The 25,252-nt window shown below is 30.9% G+C and overlaps 1 protein-coding gene across 4 annotated transcripts in view; it reads left to right on the top strand.

Moving 5' to 3' along the window:
• Positions 1 to 481: 481 nt before the first annotated feature.
• Positions 482 to 25,252, top strand: part of LOC142334226 (atrial natriuretic peptide-converting enzyme-like) — a 145,791-nt gene continuing 121,020 nt past the window's right edge. For 2 of the 4 annotated variants that reach the window (XM_075382080.1, XM_075382077.1), the window contains exon 1: positions 482 to 589. The gene's annotated coding sequence lies outside the window, so the exon portion shown is untranslated. Of the gene's footprint in view, positions 590 to 8,368; positions 8,431 to 25,252 lie in introns of all 4 variants that reach the window. The other 2 variants (XM_075382078.1, XM_075382079.1) reach the window with 2 other exon arrangements.

The raw sequence follows: 25,252 nt of genomic DNA, 5'->3' as shown, positions 1-25,252 counted from the left end.
AAAATAAAAAAATTTAATAAGTACTGGAAAAGTAACCTATTAAAATGCATATAAGCGCACTTGAAGGTTCAGCGGTCGAAATAAAAATTAATATCGTCAAATGAGCAGAGATTACTTTTTAAAATATTACTTTTTACTGCTCATTTAAGAAAATAACATTTGAATTGTTTACATTATTAAAACAGATTAAGGGATTGAATCAGACACCGATAATTAGTTGAGAATATTTAATTGTTTTAGAAGTTAAAGACAAAATAGAAAGAGAGAGAGAGGGAGTGAGAGTGAGAGAGAGAGAGAGAAATAAATAGAAAAGAGGAAACGAGGAGGCGGGTGTTCAATCAAGTTGATGATTGAGATGACGAAATATATTGGTGGTCCATGGCGGTGAGGGGTTGTTGAGGCCGGCAGAGGTCTGATCTCGAGGCAGCGTTAAAACGCGCATGCCTGGTCACATCGACTGTCTCCCTCTCCCCGAAGCGAGTAAATACGCTACCTTTACGCTACGATCTTGCAACGAGTGCGGGTTAGTTGCGTCTGCTAGCCGGCAGGTGTCGCAGGAGACCACCCCCGGGCGACACATAGAGCTCAGGTGATTTTGACTATTTTTAACTCATTTTGTTATATATTAATATTTTTTTCTAGCGATTCCTGTATAGATATATTAACCGTACATAAATTATAAATGGCGGTGAATAATTAGTAACGGGAAATAAAATAAAATAGCTCGATAAATTTTAATGAACTGCGATTCTTTTATTTATTTTTTTAGAATACTATCGTTTATTTAGATTCTTAAAAAGTCAAACAAAAAATTATTTTTATTTTATTAATTTCCTTAATTTTTTAGAATTACATTTCCTTTTATAATTAAAAATAAATAAATAACATAAATTATCCGAACTGAAACGTATTATTACTTAAACAAACATTCAAAACTGTCTTAGGAATGAAGCATAATTTTCATCTTTATTTTTACCTTTTAAGAGATAAACACAAGTAATCGCGATGTAGAACCCATGATAGTGTAAGGAATTAGTTTTATCTAATGTAAGTTTACAACGGTTAACATTATAGAATTCTACCTTTTATATTTGAATCGTATTGAGACGGTCAGGTTCGTTCATCACGCAGTTCTAAACCGATAGATCAATTTAGATGAAGGATCGGCTGTATATATGCAGTATGTACAACGTATCTTTTACTATTTATGTATGATAATGAATAATTATGTAACATAATTAAAAGTTTAATAATGAATATACAACTTAACGTCTTAATTTGTTGTTCATATTTACTTTCTTTATTTCCATACTATTACTTTTTCGAGCATACATATTTAGCGATCTTTATTTTTATTTTGTTGTAATATTTGTAGATAACGTTAATGCGCAGTGTACGATATCCACTCCTTTCTATTTTGTATCCGTATACGTGAGTGTGTGTCAATAACTACACGCGCGTGTTGTGTCCATAAATGCACAACTAATGCAACACAGGTGTGAGAACGACAGAGGAAAAAAAATTACAATAGTTCCATATGAAATATTACATTCATCGTGTTTACATGGTTATATTTTTACTAGGCTCTAAATTTTTACAATAAATGTTTTTTCTATTGGAGATATTGTCTCGTGATCCACGATCAGCAAAACATCACAGTATTTTTTTGCGCGCGCGCGTTTGTGTCTTTTGTGTGTTTAATAGCGCATCAGTGCTTTTTTTATTGAAAATGTAAGCTAAAAAGTAGTTATTGTTCGCTTAAATGAAAATGAAAAAATATTTTAAAAAAAGACAACGAATACAAAATGCAAAAATTTTATTCATTATTTTGCGATGTTTATGTAGCTTGAAAATATGAAACCGGATTCTAAATTTACAAAATTATATGTTGAAATAGAAACTGAGACGATTGTTGAGTGCTTCTCAGGAAATAAAAATATTTCTTGAATAATTAAAACGCAGTATGAAGCACTCAGAATCATTCTGCAAGATACTTTGCTTATCATTCTCCTTTATTCGTCATCGAGACCTCACATTTTGAAAAAATTTTCCTTTTCAACCGGTATTATTCCCTAATTTGAGACTGTCAATAATTTGCATCTATTTTAAAATTTACAGTTTAAAGCGGAATGAATTAATATTTTTAATATACAGATCAGAGAAGTAAGTAAAACCTTTGTTACAAACAGATTTAAAATTAAACGACTAAGGGTTGCATTTATTCATTATTACTCCGGTTACGATAAATATCATATATTGCACTAGCTTTTTCAATTGTAATTCCATGATTTTTCTTTTTATCAATACTAATTATAATACTCAATATAGGGCCTATTTTTATTATATTTTACAAAAATATTGGATGAAATTTATAAATTTGAAGAAAAAATCTGCTCATTTGAGTTAAATTAAAATTCTATTTACTTGCTTGTGCAATTTCCCTAATTTTTCTTTAATTTAAAAATATGTATAACTGCTAGATAGACAGAGTACAAATGAGAAAAAGCAAATTATTTAAGTTTTTTATGGACAGTAAGACGAAAGTAACATACGTATAATTTAGTTTTAATTTTACTTAGATTTTTTTATTTGATGATTAATTCTCCATATAAGCTTGAAGCTTGTGTATGGGAATATGAAATGAACATTTTTATAGCGCATGAAAAATGCCGTGCCTGACTGGAGGATTCGAACCCGGGACCTCCGGATGAAAGGCCGAGACGCTAAAACAAGTACAATTTCATATACGGTAACACATGTAAAATGACAAATACATGTTTCTGAGAATATTTCAAATGTATTTATCTCTCGGAAATTTATGAAAATTAAAATAAAAGTAACGAATATTTAGAACTAAACCGTAATTACTTAAATAATTTTAGTTACGATATTTAATTAAATCGTTTTATAAATCGAATCACAATTTTAGTAGTAACTTCAGTAGATAATGTAATTTATTCCCTTTTTCTTTTTTACAGAAGTGTGAAATCCCATTTGTAAAGTGCGAAGTACAAGCAACAAGTGTTGTGCATAAAATTAAAAATAAATACAACAGGTGAAATATATTATATTTCACTTTCATGTCTTTACCGGGAAAGATTAATGTTAATCGCTGAATTGAAGTAATTTTCTTTTGTAGATTAACTTCTGATACGTTAAGATATTAGAAATCTAAATCGTAGAGCCTTTTATTCAAAGGGATTATGATCATTAAGAACTTTATTGATTAATTCAGATTTATTATCTAAACATCTGCAGTTTTCGGACTAAATAAAAAATACGCAATCGTAATGTATTTTCCTTAAAATAAAAAAAATTATTATTACATAATTTATTGTGTAATTTATTATAATTATAACTATTATTTTTTTCTTTGAGGTATACTGACATACACTAATTTGGTCATTAACCCTTTTTCCAAACAAAAAAAAAACTTTCCCATCCTGAAAATTAAAAGTAACTACTATTTAAAAATCTCTGAAATTATGATTATTACCAAAATCTATAATGAAAACATATCGCATAGGACTTTCCTTGGACCATCCCTTCTTATTTCTTTTCTCTATCCTCCTGATAGCCTCCACCTCTGATAACAGCGTGCCTGAGACCTCGGAGACAGTATCTAAGTATTTTCATTCTTCTCAGATACCTGGGAGGTTCTGCGGTTGGCATCATGTGATACCGACTGATACCAAAATAGAGGGAGCGGTTAGCATTCTTGTCTCAAAGCCCAAACTTGATACACTCTCTAATGACATTTTTGGGGTGGCTTAAGTACTCTACCTGTTCGTAGGAGCCCTCTGGGAATTTAGAGGTTTCATAACTTCATGTTGTTGAATTCTGTATCCAAGGTTTTCTTTATTATAATTTGAATCTGCAATGCACCAAACTCATACTTTTTCTACGTCCTTGTCACACCTTCCTTCACGTTACGATTGGGCGAAGGAATGGTGTTTTTGGCTTTTTCAGGTGTCTCCTTAATATTCTTATATACAAACTCCATCGGTGCCTACAACTTCGCGGGTTTTACTAGTTCTTTTTGCTGAGGAGATTCCATCCTAATAGCTATGATTTTCTCAATCATAGCAGCAAGGCTTTGCTTAAGATACCAACTGCTTCACCTTAACTTTGGATGAAGAAGGGCAGCAGCCGCTTCTGCTTAAGTCGTAGTCAGTCGAGATGTTTGACTGCTGACAATTTTCCTAGCTAAAGGATAACTTAGTTTTTGCAGGGTTTTTATCTCCTGAGTCACTGTTTCCAATTTGTAAACGGCACAGTTTCTTAAATGACAGTTGTAGCGCCCTTTGCAGTTGTCACAAACTGAAGGTCCTTTGCACGGATCGCCTTCATGATTTTCCGCTCCACGAACGCAGATTTCTTGCCTTTCACATTTGACTGCAATGTGTCCGAAACGCTGGTATTTAAACCTCAGCCTAGGTTGTGGTATGGATGCACGCACATCTAAACGATGTATGTCAGCACGTACTTTCTCGGGCAGGTTAGGTTTGTTGAATGTTAAGACATGCGAAGCAGAAGGAAATACTTCTTCATTGTTTTAAATAAATACTTAAATAAATACTTAATTTAAATTCTCTTTAATACTTAATTTAAATAAATACTTCATTGTTTTACCCTGATTTGACAATTCCTCTACTATTTTTTTTTCCGTGCAATTAAGAAGATCGCGACAAACAAAAACTCCTTTCAATGGGGTTAAACAAACACAGGAAACTCACCGATATTCTTTAAAGCTTGAATATTTTGGTATGATTGTTACTCACGGTTTCAATGTGCAGTCTGTAAAAGTCTTACTTATTTGCTTGACAGGATCACCAGCACAGATTGTTATCTCTCATGCATTCAAGAAACAGCTGACTTTCTGGAAATTACAATTCTTTTTCATAATCACAAGATGCCTTGGTCTGGGCGCACTATTGCTAAAAAAAAGCTTTTCAACGTCTCAACTTTTTTCTAAGTTTTTCTGTATACTTTCTTCGTTTCTTTTTCGCTTCTGGAGAATCGGCTGTTTTTAGACGAAGTATTTACATGAACACTCTGCCACGTTTGGTTGTTCAAGATTCTGATGAAATGTTGATCCCATCTGTAGCAAGGATAGCCTTCTGTAGCCGTCGCGATACATCCCCAATCCAGAGCTGCTAACCTTGAAGGTCCGGCCCGGTACTCGGTGGACAAGAATATGTCCTGGTAGAGAGTGGATGCGCAATCTCTGCCCTTTTCATTTTCCTGTTTAGCCTCCGGTAACTACCGTTTAGATTATTCTTCAGAGGATGAATGAGGATGATATGTATGAGTATAAATGAAGTGTAGTCTTGTACATTCTCAGTTCGACCATTCCTGAGATGTGTGGTTAATTGAAACCCAACCACCAATGAACACCGGTATCCACGAACTAGTATTCAAATCCGTGTAAAAATAACTGACCTTACTAGGTCTTGAACGCTGGAACGCAATCTCTGCCCTGATTCCACGCTCCTACACACCAAAGCTTTTACGGCTCCCATGCAGTGACATGGGGGGCATCCGGACAAACGGAGGAGTCCGTTACTAGAGATATACTAGAGATACTTGTCATCATTGTTCTCTTGAATCCTGCAATTTTTTTCCCGTAATAAATTTCTGAAAAATCACATTAGAGTTTCCATTATATAAACTGAAAAAGGTTTTAAAAAATGTCAACTGTATTTATTATTTTATTTTAATCTTATCATTGCCGGTTTAGTTATTTCCAGTTATACAGAAGACTGTTTTTTTTTTAAGAAATACGTAACAAAATGTTAGTTATTTTCTGAAAAATTAACTTATCGAGCAAGTGCGACCCATAGTGTTAGAGTGAGTTTAACTGATACCGTAGTCTAATATGAATAAATAAATGCTGTTAGATAAAATAACGGTAATGTTTATTGTAAGATGAAATGCACGTCAAGAAATATTTTATATTATTTTATCAAATAAATTTACCAAATTATTCATGTCACATAACGGTGTCGATGGTTTTTTTCTGTTTAGCCTCCGGAATCACCGTAAGGTATTACTTCAGATGATATGTATCAATGTAAATGAATTCCCGGAGGTTAAAAAAAAGTAAATGAAGTGTAGGTCTAGTACAGTATCACGTCGACCAATCCTGAGATGTGTGGTTAATTGAAACTCAACCACCAAAGAACACCGGTATCCACGATCTAGTCTAGTATAAAAATAACTACCTACATAATCTGTATAAAAGTAACTACCTTTAGTTGGACTTGAATCTCAGAACTCTCGATTTTGAAATCAGCTGATTTACGATGACGAGTTTAACCACTAGACCAACCCGATGGGTTACTGGTGTCGGTTCAACTAAGACAAAATTAAGCATATGTTACGTAATCATATCTCAAAAATTTACTCTTTGTGCTAGTGATTAAAATATAGAAATTAGATATTAAAACAGTTATCTGAGTAGTAGCTAGCTGCCAGTGAAAAGGATTGACACCTGTTACTAGAACGTGTATCACGGCTATGGTCGTTGGAATTAATTCTTTTAAGGTTTTCTTTCCCAAGAAAAGAATTCAGCTTTATTAATTATTAAATTTCCATGCGTTGTTTTGTTTCGTATTTCCTTTTAATGAATAGTGATGGTCAGCGGTTGCTGATACATAAATAATTATTACCGTATCAATTATATTTAAAATGCAATCGCACTCGGTTCGATATTTAAATGCCTCCTGTTAATCAAATGGATTTTCAAACTTTGTCAGAGTGAACGTTCCATATAGAAAATAAATCGGATGTTATCATTTTCTTTCTAGTTTACAGTAAAAAAGAAAATATCTTTTTCTTTTAAGTTACATCTCTTTTTCCTTTTCAACATCCAAAAACATTCAAAGAAAACAATATTATAATATTATTACAAAAGTAAACAGTAAACTAATAGACATCCTCTTTATTACTGTAAAATTAAGTAGCATTCATAGTGGAAATAATATCAACACTTTTTTTTTATATTTTTATTTTGGACGTCCTCCCATCTCCACTTTCTAAGAATCCCTTCTCTTGACCCAAGGACAGAAAGCATTCTTAGTTCAGAAGTGAGCAGGGATGTAATAGAAGTCTCAACTATGATCTTTGTTTACGGAACCCTACAATAATAATGGAGCCGGTATCACGGTATCATCAGATGCCGGCAGCAGAAGATCCTCCGTGATCTAGTGTAAAGGATCATTAGAATTCATCTCCGAGGCCTGTGAAACCGTGGAATTTGACATTGAGGCCTCCAAGAAAATGGAGAAAAGAAAGAAGAAAGGATGGCCTAAGGGTAAACCTAGGCGATAAAATTTAAAGAAAATCTGATTTATATGTGTTTATAAACTAATTTTGTGATTGATATAAATTATGTGAATTGTTTTTTTCTTAGTTATTTTGACATTTAGGTAGAATGGCGAAGTGTTTTAGGTATTTTTAACTTGTTTTAAGCATTTTTGATGAGTTAGTTTTTAAGTTGCAAGAGCCCTTTACACCTTTGTCATGTGTTATTTGGAGTTTTTAATTCCCCTTGACAAGTCTATTTCTGCATGATCAGTTATGACAAGACTAGTTTACTACGTCACTTGTGCTTTTAACCGGAATGACAAAGTAATTTTTTTTTTTTTTTTTTTTTGATGTGGTAAGGGATTAATGACCACAGCAGTCGATTTCCCCAAAAACTTCAAAAGAAAATAGTAATAATAATAATAATAATAATAATAATAATAATAATAATAATGATGATGATGATGATGAAGATGATAATGATGTTGAAAGACGAAAATTAATTTTTATAAGAACTTAAATTTATATCCTCCCACTTGTATTTATATTTATATATCTATTGAACTTAAAAAAAATTCACCACTCTCTAAATTTAAAAATTACATCTTTAAAAAAATGGGGTAAATAGAAAGGAAAAATAGAAAGTGAATGAAATAAAACGTAATCTATACGCCACCTACATTTTAATTTAAAAACTGCAGTTTTTACACAAGATCGCGTAAAAACCCACACACATACACACACACACACACACACACACACACACACACACACACATATATATATATATATATATATATATATATACACGCGCGCGCACACATACACACACACACACACACACCTATGCACACACTTAAAGAGCACTTAGTTACATTACAAACTATTATTTATTATTAGTTATTTATTTATTATTATTACTGTTATTATTATTAATAATAATCAGTTATATTATTACTGTTCAATAGAAAATTTAAGGTTTAATAAGGCTGTTATTACTTAAAGTAAAAAGCCTTTAGTACAAGGAAGTATTGTAATCGCGAAATATTTCGGTTTTCAGATTTCATCGGAAATAACCATTGACCATCCCTGAATCCATTTCGGCGTGACGTCTGTACGTACGTATGTATTTCCCATAACTCAGAAACGATTGGATTTAGGACTGTTGTAACAGCTAGTTGTGCACCTCCCCATTTGATTGCAATCGACGAGACCAAAGTGTCCAAAAAAACCCCAAAATCCAAAAAAAGAAATTTGGATTTTAGACTATTTCTTAACTTCAGTAATAGCCCTCATTGAGAGCTTTTCAACAATATGGTGGTACTTATTTTTATTGGTTCCAGTTATAGCAAAATAAAATTTTAATTAATGAAATAACTGGATCTTAGGGAAAGGTACATCGTTTCGAATCAGATTTCATTTTTTTTTAACTTTTTTTTTAAATTTAAATATATTAATTTATTAATGATTATTAACGTCTCATTGTAAAACATTTTTACGATGAATTAAAAAAAAAACACAAGATATAAAAAAATAACAGGTTTTTAATGAAATAAAATTTTATGTACTTTTCATTTAAAAAAATTTGTATATCTAATTTAATAGGCAAGGAAGTCATGTGGTGTTCACATCAGATTTTTTATACTAAGATAATGCCTCAACAGGCTGTGGCCTAATCCCAATTCAGCCGTTACTCTTGTTGAGTCTAAAAGAAATTACCTTAACAATTTTGAAAATGTAGCACGCAAAATAAGAATATTAAAATAAAGCAAACGTATTCAAGCATCATTATGGACTGGATTTGAAATAAATAATGTAGGTCTTGTAATATTGTATACGAAAGACAACATTTTTAAAATGTAGGCGACTGTAAATTTATCTCGCAGAAAAATAAACTGCTTAGTGTATAATCGAGAAAAAATTATTATTACTACTTTTTATATAGGGCTCCCGCAAAAAATTAAAGTAATAGAACATAAATTAATACTCAGTTAATAGATCTTCAGAAAAGTACCAGATTTTGTGTGTTAGTTTAAACCGAAGCCGTAATGCAGAACAATCTACTTGATGCGTCACATTAAATAGATTATGACGCACGGTAACAGCGTTCGGGAATTGTAATTGTAATTATCCTTCCCCAGGGACGGAATTGTATATGTTAATAGCAAAATCAACAAATCATATAAAATTATTACGAATAGCAACAGATGAAATTTTTACAATAGTAACGTGAACTAGAAATACCTCAATTTTACCGTTACGACATACTTCACAATCATTGAAATGATGCGTTCTAAATGAAAGCAAACTGCGGATGTAACTAAACACTTTTTCGATGTGATACTTGTATTTTATATTTTGAATCCTACTGAGCATACCGTATTTTACAATACAAACAGTGTGTTATACAATAAAATAATATATAAACCTGCGTTATTATTAAACAATAAATTTTGTGTATATTAATCATTTGATCTTATCTAATTCGTCACGTTTAAGTAGTCATGACATCTTTGAGAATTACGTCTACTAATATAACAAGGGAAGGGGGAATAAAGGATAGATATGCTACTAATAACGGTCTTCAATCTTATTCGATTAAATAAAATTTTTACCGTAAAATGTATTACGACAAATTTTTAAAGGAAAACTTTAACTTAAAGAACCTTAATAGTAAATGAAAACAACATCAAAACTAAGTTTGGAAAGAAGACAGTAGTAGTAAAATTAATACTAAGAACAAAATAATTACTGGATCGTGAAAACGGATGTGTGACCATGTACTTCTGAAAAAATTCTTACACTTGAGTTTTTAATATAAAGGAAGATAATCAAAATTTTTGATATTTTTATGATATCCACTCCTCCATTTCAGTCTTGTAGCCATTTCAGTCTCCCAGATATGAACCTATTTAATAAGAGAAATGAAATTATCTACTCTAAAATGTGAAACAAATTTACAAATAGTACTTCTTCTTTATAATAAGAAGTCCCCAGGGGAGTAATAATATTTAATTTTATATCCTGACTGAATTGATAACAATAATTTTTATTGTATTTATTTATTCATTTATTTCCTGCAATATGATTTATAAAAAACTAGCAGATCCGGCAATGCTTCGCTGTTGCTAGATTTGAATATATATATAGATTAAATGAACACAATTGAAAGTTTGATAAAACATTAAAAAACTGATAGTTGCAGAACTTCACATTCACAAAATTTAACCTTTCACTTTATCCCTTTTCCCGTTTTCCCTTTTTTTAATTTTTTAATTTTTCCCTTTTTTCTTTTTTCCGTTTTTCCCGCGCGTAAATCGGTCCTGCAGTTTTTAGTCTATAACAGACACGCATACGAACATTGCCTTTTAAATAAATAGAAAAAGAAAGTCTGTTTGTATATTTGATTGTTTGTTTAGTAAATATCTCGACACCGGCGCCACCTAGCGGATAGTTTTTGCAAAAATTTTTCTTTTCACGTAACTAATATACATTATGAATATGAGCCAAATCAGTCCATAAATACAATTTTTCTAAATATCTCAACCCCAGCGCCACCTAGCGGGTTCATTTTTTCAAAAATATTTCTTTTCACATAACTAATATATTCTGAATATGAGCCAAAACGGACCATAAATACAATTTTTCGAAATATCTCGACCCTAGCGCCACCCCAGCGGTTCAAAAATAATTCAGAAACTTTTGCAGGCGTGCGCACAACAATTCCAAAGTTTCATCGCAATCGGATGAGTGATATAGGAATGCATACAGGACACACAAACAAACATTTATTTTTTTATACGAGTACATATAAGATAAGATTTATTTCATTACCTCGCTAACTATAGGGTTACGCGCGATTACCCCCGCGACCTAAAAATTTTTTCTGTAAAAATGAGAAATTTGTGCAAAAATTTGTAGTGTGTGAAAAATTCCAAGTCTGACCGAGACTCAAACAAGGAACCTCTGGATGAAATATAAAGAACTATTGACTACATCACAGAAATCAGCGGATCTCCTGCAAACGCAGTAGGGCATGATTTTGGTTTTCATGAAACTCAGAAACGAAAACGCGATTAATTTCTACGATTTACTTAACACGATGTTAATTATTTCACGATTAAATTTACTTTAAAATGGCGTGTTATAAACATTTAAATTTCAGCATTGTTTAAATACGAGCAGAGAAAACTCACGAATATTACTATTTAAATTGACTATTCTGGTAATTTCATTATCCTAATACCGGTAACAGAAATTTTTCGCAAGTATTTAGTTATATAAGAAAGAATATATCAAAATCAGAAATAAAAAAAAAACTGTTAGATGATCGATCGTCTAACGTTTTTAAAATTATATCGTACGCGCCACGCAAATCCTGATTTAAAAATTCACTTTTAGGTCTGTGCTGCTAACTAATTAAGTTGCAACGTTTGAACATAGTTAAGAAATTTATTTATTTTTAACTCGAACATTAACTTACCCTCTGACTAGACCATATTCTAAGTAAAATCTTAAGTTTGTGTCTATGTAGGAAAGGACAGAGCGTAAAGTAGGCGCTTTTATCTTAATGTAAACACAACCCGTCCAACAGGGGAAATGATAGTATATAACAGCTCTACTGAAAAGCTTCCAGTACGTCAATATTTTATGAGCCTCTCACCTCCCCATAACCACTCTCTGAAAGTAGGGGAAACAATGGGACAATATGTGAAAACCACATCTTGCACAATTGTTATACTCCAACTTTAGTATTAGAGTGCTACTTCATCGCATCCAACCACAACGGACATCTCTGAAAATCAGTTCGTCTTTTCCATACGTTCACATTATTTTTATAAGAAATTTAAGTCAGGTATTACCTTACAAATAATTGTGATTGAATAAAGAAAAATTACCTTGGATAGAATAGTTAATGTAAATTCATCGGTAAAATATCACGCTTTTAAAATTTTTAAACACAGATTCGTTAATCAGGTGTCAGTTTCTTGGAATCCAGGAATGCGAGCGCGTAATTGTGAGATCTCACAAGTTCAGTTGACAAAACCTACTAAAGTAGGTAGGTTAGGTTTGTCCTATTCGTTATCCCTCAAAAGTTAGAATGTGTTTACGTAAGATTTATTGTGAATGAAATTTCTTCAACGTTTAAACTAAGCCCGTAGTAAATACTTTCAGTAAATTTCGTAGAAATCGGAAGTCTATTATTACATGAACTGATCGTGTGAAGAAAGAGGCAGACAGGTGACAAAACACAATCGAACAGACAAACTGAATTACTCATACTTGACGTTGTCTCGGGTTAAGGTCGCATCAGTATCCTAATATAAGTACGTCCCAAATGACTAGTAAAAATTTAATTTCCCGTTAGTATTCTATTTTTAATTCTATTTCAGTTAGAAATCCTGTTTATTTCAAAATATTTACGAACGTGTAAATTTCTGGCATTGTAATGCCAGGACGGTTGCTCCGATTTTCATGGCACGTGTATTAAAAATCTTGATTGAAGTGACAAATGAAATAAGGCGGACATAACCTACTGAGTTAGAAGTCAAGGCAATGGCACAAATTGATTGTTTGAAGCGTTCAAAATATTAATGCTTCAGTTACTCCAAATCATTAAAAGCCAAAAAACGTAAGTCTTAATCATAATTATAGTAAACGTTTTTAAAAATTATTCCGATCAATAAGATAAGCTGACGTTTTTGTCTTAATATAAATTAACGGTAAAGTGTTATAAATTGTTATAAGTGTTAGTGTTGTAAATGGATGTTTTATTTTAAAAAATGTATTCAAAAATATGTATAAACGTCTTTTTTTATTTGTAAAAAGCAAACTTTGAAACCGTATGAAAGAAGAAATCTAAAAATTCTGGTTAAATTTTAGTTTGACGGTTTTAAGAAGAAACCGATAACAAAAGCTAGGACCAATGCTAAGAAAAAAGACAGTTGTTTGAAAACAGAAGTGAAATAGTTTGTTGTGTAATACTAAGATTACATGCTCTTTTTTCCTTGGATCAAAGGAAGATTTTACAAAGTATGAAATATATTTTGGCTTTGGATTTTACCGGACCGCTAGTTTACTATGAGATAAAAATGTAACATATACATTCGTGACAAGGTGTAACTGACAGTAACAGCAACATAATATCACAGTCGATATATGTTTTTAAATTCGATCTATATCGGCAAAATTCCGTAACTTTTTATACAAAAACATTATTAATAAAATATATAAGAAATAAAGTAAAGAAAGAACCGTGTCGCAGAAATTTTCATTGCACGAAAAGATATGTTCTCATACACTTGCTTGTATAATTATTCGAATTCCTACTGAAGCAATTATAAATAATTAAGAAAAGTTTCTTCATTATGGATATTATTAGGTTTAAAATTTACCTCCTGTTATTTATACGAGTATTTCATTATTCGTGATCGCCTTTACAATATCTCTTGAGTAGGGGATCAGAATCTCTTGATTGCCTCGTTCCTTGACTCTTACTGTGTTTTCTCATTTTTTTGATTTTATCGATGTCCATTAAAATTCTATTTTTATATTTTGATGTTATACAGTAGTGTTTTCTAGTATAATTTTTAATCTTTTTTCACAGGACAGCAATTTTAAATAAAAGATTCGTAGAAATAAATTTAAATACATAATTAAATGTTGCTTTTATTGTTTCGGGAAAATTTTTTATTATTGAACGTAGTCGAGCTAATATTTAACCCTACTAAATTAATAAACATGGAGAAAGGAAATTTTTCCGATCGTTTCATTCAATTAACCGTTTAGGTTAAGGTTTTACATCCCTTCCAGGTACTTATCGTTACAAGTTAGATTCAAGAACACAGATACCTGGTCCCAAGCAGAACTTAGTACTCATTTACTTTCATCCATTATTCACATGAAATTTCGCGTTGTATATTCTTTAACAAATGATAATTCCTCTCCCTTAGCTTTAAATTCGTATTTGTGGAAAGTTTTTTAATTTAGTTATTTTTTCATATTAAAACTATCGTTCTTTTAATACGTCGTAACTAATATTGTTCAAACCGTACCGTGTATTATCAATTAAACAAAATTATATAAAAATGTAAGTAACATAATATTTAACATTTCTACTTGCAGCATTTCATCTAAAGTTCGATTATAACGAAATTACTCTCGACTAAAATAAAAGTGTGAAGAAATTCAAAACACCTAATTTGTTAATTTCCTATCAGTTATAAAGTGTTAATGAAGTATTTAAATTGTAATGACCTTGCTTGCATTTAATGTGATCATGAAACTTTGGTAAAATTAACATTAAATTCGTTAGACGCCGATAGCAGTAAACGTAAATAGTGTCAGTGGACTATCTTGGAATAAAATCAAAAAACGAATGTAAGTTGTGTACTCATACAATAGCTATTTCTTGTCGTTCTCAAAAACCCTTAATTTTCTCTAAGGAAAGAAGGAAATTCAAGGACGAACACATAATCAGGAAGTTTAATTTTTTCCAAAGTTCCGTTCAATTTTTTTTCCAATACGACTGTTCGATTACAGATTGCACCGTTGAAAAGTTCGTACTGTTGGAGAGACAGCCAGAAAACTAGTATTTTCTTATTCTAGGTGGAGTTTACCTATAAAATTTTCTGCCTTACATTAATTCATCGTGTAATTTCGAAGTATATCTTATTTCGTTTTTGAAGGTAACTAAGACTGAGAAAATGTCAACGACCATTATTAAGGGTTCATACAGAAAAAATAAAAAAGCACCCGTTTTATAGATATTAAAAAATAAATTAAAAAAAATTTTTTTAGTTTATTATATATTATATTATTAACTCTTAAGCATTTACTTATTTTGATGTTTCGTTACATAATCCTGTTGCTATGTTGTCGTTCATAAAGCCGAAAGTAAGACTAAATTCGTTCATACTGGTTCAATTTGGACTAAAACTACTTGTATTTTTCTGTGTATTTAAGAATTATGATTCTTAAAATTGAGGAGAAGTAATATCATGAAATTTTATTCGATAGTTTTTAATTTTCCTTCATGTCGATGATTCTGAATTCAATCGTTATCGACGACGCAGAATTTATTGCATTTTCTTTGTCTTATAAACGTCTTGTCTTCACTTATAATTTTTTTCTCATCTTTTATTAATGCAAATATTAGCTTTTTATTTCTATTTTTCAATTGAAAAAGTTTAGGCCATGTTGACTTTTATGTTTGTTAAAATTCGATTTCGTTTAGAGGCTTTCATTTAAAAATCAGTTTAAAGAGATATTAATTGAAATAAACTTTTCAGTTCGTTAGAAATCGCATATTACTTGTAGCGGTACAAAAACCATTATTAGGAATAATCCATAAACCACATAAACTATTTTTTTAGGTATTTTGATCTTCTACGTTAACTTTGCCCAGACCCCATAACGGTTACAAAATTTTACGATGAAAATTAAATTACTTTGGAAAGCATTACGAACGTTTATTTTATTCGTGCAAAAATTATAATTATTGTTTTCATAAACTAAATGATTAATATTTTTACAAAACGCATTAATCATTGACTTAAATTGTTTAAAAATTAATTTTAAAACATTAATTAAAACGTTCACACTTTCGTCCGTATATACATAAATAATTTATAAAATTTCAATCCAATTCAGTGAAGTGGATTGCAATTTTTTCAATCCACTTGAAATTGAAATTTTTTTCAATCCACTTGTGAAGTGGCGCATCGTTTTTTTAACGATATTGTGCGTTGTTAATGCCCCGAGTATATGAAAAATGTTCTCCATCTCTGTTTTAATGAAAATTCTATTTCTAAGTGAACTATTTTTATATCGGTTATAATTAATATATTTTAACTTTTTGACTTTCCAGAAGATACCTTTAGAAAAAACATAATACAATTAATTTCATTTTTTGAAATGTGTTAAATGCATCTGTCAGAGACTGCATTCTTTTATAATATCTACCGACCTAGTCCGAAAGTCATCTTTCTTTCTAATATGCTTCATATGTACTTTATAAAAACTCTTCCACCTTTACAGTAACATTCCAGTAAAAAATTATTGTTCTAATATAATTTTTTGTCGGTGTACTTATCCTGTTGCCTACTAGATCAGATGGATTATTCTTTCTTAGTTGAAGAATTCGTGTTCAACAATAATTAACCATTGTTAACCACCCTTCTTATCTTTATTAAACCATCGCAGCTATCCTTCTATCATAGGAATCATTGTGGGTCGTGTGGTTCACGGATGATCCCTTAGGAGTATGATCAGAAAGTAAGAGGAAGAAGCTTTATACATTTTTTTGGTATATCAGTTATCAAAGGCGACTGATATCTAGAAAATTATTGTAGTGTCTCGAAGTTATCAGAATTTTATTTTAATTTTTTATAACAATAGGTTTGTCAACATCAGTAATGAAGAAGAGCTTTCTACGCCGGATCAAAAACGTTCTCTTAAGTTTTTTTCTCAGAATATTTTTAATTAAAGCTAAAAGATTTTGTTGGACATCAGAAACATTAGATTACATTAGTTTTACAGAATAAAAAGTTCCGCATTTTCTTTCGGTTAAAACAACAGAATTATAAAAAGCTTTTGATAATTGCGATTTTTACGTTATACAGTTTGTTAGATTACTTATTTCATTTTTTATAAAGAAATCAGCTTTTATTTAAGTAAAAAAATATTCAGTCTCTTACAAATCACTTCTTCATCTATAGATGCTCTAACGGTTTTTGTAATAAAATACATGAATTTATTCTGAATGTGCCAAGATTAGAATTCAATCGAAGTTATAAACTCAATAAAATTATAATAAACAGTTAATACATTTTTTATTTCTTCATCTCGTTAACAGCAAGAAACGACGTAATAAAATCCACTGCGGGGGGAACACGTGTCTCGCTCGATAATTTCCTTACTCAACAATTTTTTAGTACTGACTTGTAACGTAGTCGTCTTTGAACGAATCGCTAAATCTGAAAAACTCTTTCACAGAAAATAAATTCAATCTATAACATATTTCATATAAAGTACGTACGTAAAATCACTCATAGCCGAAACATCTCTATTAATAAATAAGTTTTTAATTGTTTATTTTTATGTCAGTCCGAATATTAATCATAATAACGGGAAAGAAACGACTTTCTTCTTTCAAATGCGTAAATAAAAATGTATATTAATTAATAACTTTATTAATTACTTTTTTTTATATATTACAAACATAGATTTTATGTTTTTATGATGGCTGGTTTACTAGTTATCACAAAATAAAAAGATTAAACCGAAACAATTATCGATTTTTCAACGAATTTTTAAACTATAACTTTTTAAACGATAAGATTTACCGGCCTCCGTGACGCGAGTGGTAGCATCTCGGTCTTTCATCCAGAAGTCCCGGGTTCGAATCCGGTTAAGCATGGCATTTTCTCTCGCTACAGATCATTCATCTCATCCTCTGAAGCAATATATAACGGTGGTCTTGGAGGTTAAGAAAAAGAAAACGAAAGATTTTCATTAAAATTTTTAGGTAGTAGCAATTTAGAACCGGGTAGTTAGTGTATTTAGTGTTTATTTAGGAACAATTTGAGCTGGAGGTTTCATGGCTAGATGTTTTTAAGTTCCGAAGGTTTTTTATCTTCACTTTCATTGTCGAACCGTTTTTAATTTTATAATCTCTGTTAAAAATACTATTTTCAAAATATTTCAAAAGTATTTTTTAACGTTTAATTAGTAGCATTTTCTATTATTTCTTCATTTACTTTTTTATTATTTCCTTTTTTATGTACTACTTTCTCAGTATCGTTTGAAGATTTATTGTCGAAATGTCCAAGAACTTTTAGATTTTAAGAAGAGTAAACCGTTTATGAGAGTTTTTTGATTTCAATATTATATTTTATGCAAAAGTGCATATTTTAAGATACTTTTAAGATAAAACACAAAACATATCATTTGCTACGACATTAACAGGCCAACCTAGCCGAAGAGTTTACTCGTAAACAAATTTTAGTTCAGAAACAGAAATTTTTTGAGATAAAATTATTAACGTAGAAATATAAAGGAACGGAGAAGAATTCAAAGGAGATTTAATGATTAATTACAAAAGTTAAATTATCCTGAAATTATTTAAGATGAAAATTTAATTTTACCGAGGAATGTCTAAAGAGAAGACACAATCACGTCATTTATTGTAATATTTGAGTAGATTAAAAGGATACAGGTAGAAAAATATTATAAACTGCATCTGCCTAAATGGCAAGTGATACAAAAAGGAATTTTGCCACTTCACCAAAATTTTAGAACATAGCTTATTTTTCTGCTTTGATTAACAATATGAATTTTTTGTATATTTTTAACAAAAAAGTAGCATGTTTAAATTTGCAGGAAAAAATATAGCCAAATAGATTTAGTCGATTTCCGTAGAGGAGTGCTAACGTCTTTACTTTCCTCCGGTAGTCCTAGGTTCGAATCCTATTAGACTTAGCATTTTTTTTCACGTAACAAAAATTCACCTTTTATCAGCAGTTGTTAGGCTGTTAGGCTGTAGTCGCTTTATTATAATCCAACATTATTAATCATATCCAAGATTTTATTGAATTGTATCTAAAATAACAGATCTAATTTTAGTAGCCAAATACTATTTTTATTCATTTAATGGAATTTAAAGCAGATATACATTGAAGAACGAAGTAAGGAGTATTTTAACTTCAATAAAATTGTTACTAAATATATCTTTATTGATTTTTATTTTTTATAATATCTGCTGTATCATGCCTGTTTTAACAAGAGAGAGTTTATTACATATTTTCTGCGGGATATTGTGTAGGAAGAGTCACTTGTTCGCTGAACTAAATAATACGTTGTAGTCCATCGCCTAGAGAGCAAATCGGCTATATTATCAAAGCAAAGAGAACTAACGGGGCTGTAGTCACACTACAAATAGCTCCTGGGATTTTCTACTCTACAGAATATCTCTTCTCCTCTTACTCGATATAAAATCAATCAAATATTTTTCCGCCTTTAAATTTCAGCCCTCAATATATATATATATATATATATATATATATATATAAACAAACCACAACTCATTCCCGAAATAAACGGATTTTGTGTAACTTGGTTTCGTTTACAAGACTGATTTTTTCTATTACTTCTATGAATACTAATTTAGTATTTTACTTTTTACGAAGATAGTATTTTCACTTTTATTTGTTGTACATAGATATTTTAGTAAGTGCCTTTCAGTAGATCTTTGTTACACAAAGATTTTCACGCTACAAAATCTTTCAGTTTGAAGTACTTTAGTTAAAAGCGACTAGAACTTTCATAATCGCAATTATGATTTTAATAATAATTATTTTCATAATTTCTTTCAGTCGGTCATCACACGAGTTAAAATGAATAAGTACTTCCTCTTCTGTTTATTTTAACTTTTTTTTAAACCGTAATTCAGCCGTGGTCATTTTAAACGGTTTACGACTGAATTTAAATAAGTATAGAATGATAAGAAGCTGGAGTTCGATAATTATTTTAAAATGAGAGTTCTAGATTTGCTTGTAAGTGAAATATATTTGACTGTGTATTTGAAGGTTTGAAGATGCGTGCGTATTCTTTTCGTCTCCATGATGTCACGTAATGGTAATTGTTATTCATGATAAACAGTTTTGTCTTTCTTTAATAAATTTTTATCTTAAATATTGTTACAGTATTTTATTTATTTTTTTAAAATTTATTTACAATTTGTTTCAAATTTTAGGTAAATAACTATAAGATTTTTCTCTATCTACTTCAGGTTTTGTAAATAAGTAAATAATAATTATATGTATTTTATAATTTAAATAATTATTGTATTTTAATATTAAATAGATGATTAATTTATTATTTCAATAATTTTTGATAATACACTCTTTTATTTCTTACTCTTTTTTTTTTTAAATTAGTTACATACATTTCAATCGAATCGGTTATTAGAAAATTACTGGAATGTTTCTAAATTGGTTTCTTAATTATCTGTTAAAAAAAAAGATGTGTATTTGAAACGGGAATTGTTACCTTATCGTCTACAAGAATATTATAATAATGCGTGCTTTCGGTCCTGTTGAAGGGATTTGAAGTCGTTTCATATTCTCTGAACCGCCGCTTGAAATCCCCAGCTGTCAATACCTTCATTTATTCAAACCTAACATCCAACTTTTTTCTCGTTTGCCTTCTTTTTTTTAAACAAAATCGCGCAAAGCAGTAGGGGTGAGTGAAAATTATAAATTTTATTAACTTCTCACAATAACTCTTATCGACTAAATTTTTGTTTACATGGAAATTTATTTAGTCCCTTTCTCTTCTGCAATTAAATAAAAATAATTAAGATCTTATATTATAAAATTCTTTCTCTCCAGCTCGGAAACTGAAAAATAAATTAATATTAATTAAATTAACAAAAATTTATCTTTGGTTTTTCTTTAAACTAATATTAAAATTTGTCGGATGTTTTATTAAAATATTTTTATTATTAGGCTTATCAGTTGTATTATTTGATAATCACAAAAGTATATTTTTGAAAGTTAAACTTCTACATTAAATCTATCTTTACACTGAGAAAGTTTTTTAAATTATGTATTTGTTGTGGTTTAGATATTTCGTTGATCTAAGGATTTTACGTAACTTGGTTTCGTTTATAAGACGGATTTTTTTCTGGCTTCTTTCGCTGACATCTATCCCCTTGTGATTCAGCTAAAACGTAGAAAAACAGATTTTATCTTTTCTTGAATGCTTTTCATTCGTCTTAACTTAAACATTAAAATATAATGAAACTTTTATTTTAAGACGGCAAATATCTAATATATTTAAATAAAAATTTTATGAAAAAAGTTAGAGTCGATGAATGTTCAATGTCGAAGAAAAGGTGGTTATATATTTTTTTAATTTTTGGCGATTCTATTTAAAGAACTTTTTTTGTTGTCGAAGTTACATTGTTTTGTAGCTGTTCTATTGTAGTTTGGATTTGATAACTTTTTTAAACTAAATACATTATTGACTACATTGATATTATCGCTTAGGATTTGATTGTAATAACATCCTTTTATTCATTGCAATAATCACATCAGCATTCTATTTCATTCTGATACTCACAAGAATACTCTCGCATAAATTCAAGAAAATTAGTTGAAAGCCTTAGAAGGAAAATGTACATATCCGGATTCCAGAGAGTCTTAGCTCATGCTTTGAAGTCGCCTCTTTAATAATTAATAGTTTTTTACGTTAATTTCCTTATTCATATATTTACATTTTTTTCTTTTCATTTAAAGAATTGTAAATGTATTATTATTTTTTTTAACGTACTTTTCCATGTTCTGGTATCTTTAAGTTGCCTATTCTTTAAACTGACTGTCAAAATTGGTCATCGTTATCACTGCTAACTGCAAATCTGTCGTCAAATGATCAGCGTTTCCGAACTCTATAATGACTGGTTCTTGACTACAATAATGTTTTTCTAGTAATGAACTTTATTCTCGGTAATCATTCTCTATTTTTAAATATATTGTAACGTCTGTTTCATACTAAGGGTTTTTCTGAATATAAGGCTTATTTATAATCTTCCATTTATGTATTTCAACTACTTACCGTTTCATTTTTCTTACAAATTAGCAAGATTTGTTAGCGCTGTTTTCTAATAAAATTATCTCATAAATTGAATAATTTTTTTTTTTTAATTTTTGTTTTTATTTTTTTTTTTTTTTTTGTCTTCAGTCATTTGACTGGTTTGATGCAGCTCTCCAAGATTCCCTATCTAGTGCTAGTCGTTTCATTTCAGTATACCCTCTACATCCTACATCCCCAACAATTTGTTTTACATACTCCAAACGTGGCCTGCCTACACAATTTTTCCCTTCTACCTGTCCTTCCAATATTAAAGCGACTATTCCAGGATGCCTTAGTATGTGACCTATAAGTCTGTTTCTTCTTTTAACTATATTTTTCCAAATGCTACTTTCTTCATCTATTTGCCGCAATACCTCTTCATTTGTCACTTTATCCACCCATCTGATTTTTAACATTCTCCTATAGCACCACATTTCAAAAGCTTCTAATCTTTTCTTCTCAGATACTCCGATTGTCCAAGTTTCACTTCCATATAAAGCGACACTCCAAACATACACTTTCAAAAATCTTTTCCTGACATTTAAATTCATTTTTGATGTAAACAAATTATATTTCTTACTGAAGGCTCGTTTAGCTTGTGCTATTCGGCATTTTATATCGCTCCTGCTTCGTCCATCTTTAGTAATTTTACTTCCCAAATAACAAAATTCTTCTACCTCCATAATCTTTTCTCCTCCTATTTTCACATTCAGTGGTCCATCTTTGTTATTTCTACTACATTTCATTACTTTTGTTTTGTTCTTGTTTATTTTCATGCAATAGTTTTTGCGTAGGACTTCATCTATGCCGTTCATTGTTTCTTCTAAATCCTTTTTACTCTCGGCTAGAATTACTATATCATCAGCAAATCGTAGCATCTTTATCTTTTCACCTTGTACTGTTACTCCGAATCTAAATTGTTCTTTAACGTCATTAACTGCTAGTTCCATGTAAAGATTAAAAAGTAACGGCGATAGGGAACATCCTTGTCGGACTCCCTTTCTTATTAGGGCTTCTTTCTTATGTTCTTCAATTGTTATTGTTGCTGTTTGGTTCCTGTACATGTTAGCAATTGTTCTTCTATCTCTGTATTTGAACCCTAATTTTTTTAAAATGCTGAACATTTTATTCCAGTCTACGTTATCGAAAGCCTTTTCTAGGTCTATAAACGCCAAGTATGTTGGTTTGTTTTTCTTTAATCTTCCTTCTACTATTAATCTGAGGCCTAAAATTGCTTCCCTTGTCCCTATACTTTTCCTGAAACCAAATTGGTCTTCTCCTAACACTTCTTCCACTCTCCTCTCAATTCTTCTGTATAAAATTCTAGTTAAGATTTTTGATGCATGACTAGTTAAACTAATTGTTCTGTATTCTTCACATTTATCTGCCCCTGCTTTCTTTGGTATCATAACTATAACACTTTTTTTGAAGTCTGATGGAAATTCCCCATTTTCATAAATATTACACACCAGTTTGTATAATCTATCAATCGCTTCCTCACCTGCACTGCGCAGTAATTCTACAGGTATTCCGTCTATTCCAGGAGCCTTTCTGCCATTTAAATCTTTTAATGCAATCTTAAATTCAGATCTCAATATTGTTTCTCCCATTTCATCCTCCTCAACTTCCTCTTCTTTCTCTATAACACCATTTTCTAATTCATTTCCTCCGTATAACTCTTCAATATATTCCACCCATCTATCGACTTTACCTTTCGTATTATATATTGGTGTACCATCTTTGTTTAACACATTATTACATTTTAATTTATGTACCCCAAAATTTTCCTTAACTTTCCTGTATGCTCCGTCTATTTTACCAATGTTCATTTCTCTTTCCACTTCTGAACACTTTTCTTTAATCCACTTTTCTTTCGCCAGTTTGCACTTCCTGTTTATAGCATTTCTTAATTGCCGATAGTTCCTTTTACTTTCTTCATCACTAGCATTCTTATATTTTCTACGTTCATCCATCAGCTGCAATATATCGTCTGAAACCCAAGGTTTTCTACCAGTTCTCTTTATTCCGCCTAAGTTTGCTTCTGCTGATTTAAGAATTTCCTTTTTAATATTCTCCCATTCTTCTTCTACATTTTCTACCTTATCTTTTTTACTCAGACCTCTTGCGATGTCCTCCTCAAAAATCTTCTTTACCTCCTCTTCCTCAAGCTTCTCTAAATTCCACCGATTCATCTGACACCTTTTCTTCAGGTTTTTAAACCCCAATCTACATTTCATTATCACCAAATTATGGTCGCTATCAATGTCTGCTCCAGGGTAAGTTTTACAGTCAACGAGTTGATTTCTAAATCTTTGCTTAACCATGATATAATCTATCTGATACCTTGCAGTATCGCCTGGCTTTTTCCAAGTGTATATTCTTCTATTATGATTTTTAAATTGGGTGTTGGCAATTACTAAATTATACTTCGTGCAAAACTCTATAAGTCGGTCCCCTCTTTCATTCCTTTTGCCCAGCCCGTATTCACCCACTATAATTCCTTCCTTGCCTTTTCCAATGCTTGCATTCCAATCTCCAACTATTATTAAATTTTCATCTCCTTTTACGTGTTTAATTGCTTCATCAATCTCTTCGTATACACACTCTACCTCATCATCATCATGGGCGCTTGTAGGCATATAAACGTTAACAATCGTTGTCGGTTTAGGTTTTGATTTTATCCTTATTACAATGATTCTATCGCTATGCGTTTTGAAATACTCCACTCTCCTCCCTATCTTCTTGTTCATCACGAAACCTACTCCTGCCTGCCCATTATTTGACGCTGAGTTAATTACTCTAAAATCACCTGACCAAAAGTCGCCTTCCTCTTCCCACCGAACCTCACTAATTCCTACTATATCCACATTCACCCTATCCATTTCCCTTTTTAAATTTTCTAGCCTACCAACCTTTTTTAAGCTTCTAACATTCCACGCTCCGACTCGTAGAATGTTATTTTTTAATTTTCTGGTGACCCCTTCCTTAGTAGTCCCCACCCGGAGATCCGAACGGGGGACTATTTTACCTCCGGAATATTTTACCAAGGAAGGCGCCTCCATTATTGTTATGTGAAAATGCAGAGCCACATTTTCTTGGAAAAAAAAAGCAGCTGTAGTTTTCCATTGCTTTCAGCTGCGCAGTACTCAGAGGACTGAGTGATGTTGATACGGCCGTTTAAGTCGTCCTGACTCACGCCCCTAACAACTACTGAAAGAGCTGCTGCCCTCTTTCAGGAATCATTCCTTAGTCTGGCTCTCAACAGATACCTCTCCGATATGGATGCACCTTCGGTCCAGCTACTCTGTAT

This window comes from Lycorma delicatula, chromosome 1, assembly GCF_047948215.1.
Source record: "Lycorma delicatula isolate Av1 chromosome 1, ASM4794821v1, whole genome shotgun sequence".
NCBI classification, from domain to species: Eukaryota; Metazoa; Arthropoda; class Insecta; order Hemiptera; family Fulgoridae; genus Lycorma; species Lycorma delicatula.
Note: the sequence above shows the minus strand (reverse complement) of the source record. Positions and strands in the feature narration are given on the sequence as shown.